This window comes from Pygoscelis adeliae, unplaced genomic scaffold (assembly GCF_000699105.1).
Source record: "Pygoscelis adeliae isolate BGI_AS28 unplaced genomic scaffold, ASM69910v1 Scaffold48, whole genome shotgun sequence".
Lineage (NCBI taxonomy): Eukaryota > Metazoa > Chordata > Aves > Sphenisciformes > Spheniscidae > Pygoscelis > Pygoscelis adeliae.
Genome location: NW_008825618.1, coordinates 3379632 through 3383843, shown reverse-complemented (window position 1 = coordinate 3383843; position 4212 = coordinate 3379632). Strand labels below are relative to the sequence as shown.

General features: G+C 40.1%; 1 protein-coding gene across 1 annotated transcript in view; it reads left to right on the top strand.

The window, feature by feature from the left end:
- The first annotated feature begins 538 nt into the window (after positions 1-538).
- The window catches only part of METTL21C (methyltransferase like 21C), an 8296-nt gene continuing 4622 nt past the window's right edge, over positions 539-4212 (top strand). Inside the window, exon 1 of the mRNA XM_009333340.1 lies at positions 539-566. The gene's annotated coding sequence lies outside the window, so the exon portion shown is untranslated. The remainder of the gene's footprint in view (positions 567-4212) is intronic.

The following is a 4212-nucleotide window of genomic DNA, read 5'->3' as shown; positions in this document are numbered from 1 at the left end:
ACTAAAGATGACGGGAAAGCTGTTATTTCCTCAGGACTGTCGGTTCTCCATACCCTCCCTGACTCGGGGCAGGGGAGGGTACCCAGAGCCTCCCCAGCCAGACGCTCAGTGGGGCAAGGAACACTTGAGCTTCTCCTGGCAGTAGGAGCTTCATGAACTTTTCTCTGTGTTTGGGCTACTGCCAAGTGGCCACACACATCATTTATGCGCTAGTTGCCCACGCTAAGTTGCTTGTTTGGGTCAGCACTGCAGATCCTAAGGTGAACGCAGGGAACACTTAATCTGCAAAAACGGAAGAGGTTGGAGGAAGCCAAGATTTTATTTCTGAAGGTTGGTACGCTTGGGACTTCAAAGCCCAAGAGTGTTTTCATTTTGTACTGCAAATGTGGAAGAGTTTAGTGTAACACAGTAAGTTCTTCGAGCGCTGCCTGGTAATGTTACTCTAAATAGCCTGCAATCCGACTGGTCGGAGCAGAGAGTTACTCCTTCCAGGTGCACGCCTGTATAAAAACCTCTGGAGCGTGCATCCACCCACAGGCAACTTCCAGCACCCTCTGTCACAGCAGGTAACCACACAGCTGTCCAGCTAACCTCGTCTGACTCGTCTTTGTGTTCTCTGCTAACTAACAACGGAAACACATTTGTCTGAATTCTTATATTTCAGGTCAGCTGTGCTAGCCAACGAAATCCAGCTTACCTAACCCCTACTATTTCGTGAGGAGCGACTATCATTGCTGGTTTTCAGTACTTGGATGCATTTACCTTGTGGACTCAAATGTCATATAATAAGTTTACTATAGTGATGTTCCTAGCACTGATGTTGCCTTTATTTCCTAGCATTTATATTCATCCTTTTATAATACTTTTCTTTATTTAGTGCATGAGAACATGAGAAAACTGCATAAGCTGTAAGATTAAACAGGGATGTCTGATGGTATGAGTGTATGGCTAAGCCCTGTCTCGCAAAGAACACGCTGCAATTGCATTTCCCATGCGAGCAAATGGAATTGGCTTTTGCACAAATAATTCAGACTACAACAGACTATGCTGAGTAACTTTGCGCAGAGGTGAGAGAAACACATTTCAGCAGAGTAGCAGAGTTGTGTTTACAGCTGAAGACCCAGTGACACAGTACTGCTCACTAACCTACTTTTTTTTTGGGGGGGGGTGTCCATGTAGCTAGATTTGAAAAGCCTTTTCCAAGCAATGGATTTTGGAAGTTAAGAGGCACAAAATGTATTCTTATAGGGGATAAGCTGTTACCTTAAGGTTTATAATCACCTTACAATTTGTCCTTCAGTGTTTAATTACCTTGTTAATTTTATGTGGCATTGTCAAATAGATATAATTTTGTGAATTATTCTTTCTTCCTTAGGTTCTGAAGAAATCAAATGTGATTTTGTAAGTTGTTTTGTTCACAACAGGTTAAGACTATTAATGAAGTCAATATGGGTTTAAAAACTTTGGAAAGCACAGAATTTAATGATTATTTCCCTTCAGGATCATTTTGCAAAGAAATCAGCTGCTAACGTTCAGAAAGAGCCAACATTTTCTAAGGGAACAGGTTTTGGTTGCACTATTATTATATTAAATCAAAATGCTTTTAGAGATATACCATTTTCTGTGAAATATGGATCAGAAAAATGTCAAAATATTAAGAAATGTCAGTATTTACAATTCTAGAAGCACAGCAGCAACCTGACCGTATTACACATAGGGTATGTAATAATGCAAACACCACCTATTTGCAAATAGCTTACTCAACACTCCCTTGTGTCTGTAGTCTTCAGGTACAGTTTGCCATTTAAAATTATATAAAATAAAGCTGTGCATCATTAAGGCCAAGATGCTAATATACTTGAATTCTTGAAATTATAAGACTAAATCTGTCCTGTAGTTTGCAGCTAAAAAAAGCCTTACTTTTTACTCCAGTTTATGAAATATATAATTAATAGTTATGGCAGTAGGCTATATATATATTAAAAAAACCAAACAAAAAACCAACTCCACCTTTCTATTTTGCAAAAACTACACCTACGAAAAGCTATTATTATAGCATCTAGAAGCCCCAGCCATAAACCAGAGCCCAGTGTGTTAGGTGACGTACAAATGCAAAGTGCATAGTCTTTATCCCCCCCAATTTACCATCTAGGAACTCGGGCAACTGATGGACTTAAGGACCACAGCAGTCTCACCACAGTACCAGTGTAACCACTAGGCGTCTTCTAGACCTCCTGATCATTTTGAGAAGGGATTTAATAAAAACAACAAAGCATCTTCGTAAATATTTAAGCAGACTCCTCTTTTAGAGGAGCTCAAAGGACAAAGCACAAGAAAGCATAGCAATTTTTGTTTTGAAAATTTGATGTAACACGTCTAATTTAATTTAGAATTCTCTCTGTACTGAATGAGTGATAATAGGGTATATATCTATTATGATCAGACGCAGTTGTATTTAATTCAAGTACTTAACAGTGGATCAACAAATATATATTTACTAAGCTTGTTTCCAAGCTATTTTGTGGCATGCACTGAAATTTTGACCTGTTGCACTTATCTAAGTGAAGAAAAAAATACAGAAGGATCACTTTCTACCCAAACTGACAAGTTAAACAGTTTACTCATTAAACAAGCTTTTCTGGTTTTTACATATAAGGTTACTGGACAATGCGAAGTTTCCCCCTACTTTGTAATTTCAGGATTGGCCTTTCACTTAAATAGTACAGATTTCATGCTACAAGAGCCTTACCAAATGAAAAAAAAACAAAAAACAAACCCCAAACAAACCCAAACTTCGAAAAGGTAGCGCTTTGCATGTTTAAACATGAAATGTTCAGAACGCTGGGTCTTCACGTAAGTGTTTTCTGGCTGTAGCCATCACCAGTTCTGACATTCTTCTCTCTTCATTACACACCTTGCCAATTACACAAGTCTTAATATATTTTCCCAGAGATGTCCTAAAGCATTAAAACATGACCAGACTTTATTCTAGCTCAAGATATGAAAAAGAGGCATTGCTGAAAACTGCAAGTATACTTTTGATTACATGAACAGCATAGAAACCATTGCTGTTGTAAGGAGGCACACTTTCACATGTGAAACGTGAACACGGATGCATTCACTTATATGTCAGGGAATGCTTAACTGCAGCACTATCTTCAGTCTCTTACCTACCATCATCATATCTCAAATTATACACAGGTGCGTAGAACTTGTTACTAGCTAGATGGAGGCCCTCTGAGGAAAATAAAATCAGAATTAAAAAGCCCCACATCTGCAGAAATCAGTTTACTTTAAAGCACTCTCTTTTCTGAAACAGTACAAAATCACTGCTGAGACTGAACAAACAGCGCGAGAGGAATTAGAACGCAAATCCCATCGTTGTGAATAAACAGAGCAGCAGTGAGGAATGTATCAGGTATCAGTAAAACTGCAATGGTGTCAATATCATGTGTGCAAATCAACCACCCACACAAGTCAGCAGTCACTCTGCTCCTTAAAAAACTACCTGCAGGCATTGCTGAACCTCCCGGCCGCTGCCAAACCTCTCCCCCTTCTGGCCAGGATATCTAGAACAGCCGCCTGCAGTATGATGCAACCCCAATTATACAACACTTTGTCTGCAGTGCCTCTGGCTGCAGAGGGCAAACACATGCATTCTCAAAACCGAACGGAGTAAGGCCAGTCATGGACAACGTAGCACACTCCAGCCATCACAACACGTGGGAAGGGTGAACTGGTACAGCCTCTGGCCAGAGCAAGTTAGGAACCATTTTTTTTTCTCTTTATACATCTATATGTGTGTGAGTACACACACGGACACGCATATACATAGGTGCCATCACTGAAGAAAACTCTAGTTAAACGAAAAGTTTCACTGGCGTATTTCTCCCCAGGCAGATTTAGATCCAGTCCTACTCCTGCTTTTACTGCTTCTTAGCTGCTATCAAGCAGTTCCTTCTTATGTCGGGTGCTGCCCTGTACACTGAAGATACAGTCATTCGTAACACACACAGAGTTCTCAAAAAAAGCTTACCGATCCAAACTTCCCACTGCAATGATTTCCTGACCGCAATCTGCATACTCTGCAGTTCACTACATTTCAGGGCAATTCAATTAGCTGTTCTGCAGGAAAAGGCAGAGAAGAGAAGGCAACTGTATACAAGGAGACAAAATCGAGAGTACCGGCTGCAGCAAGTTAACCAGTTTTAT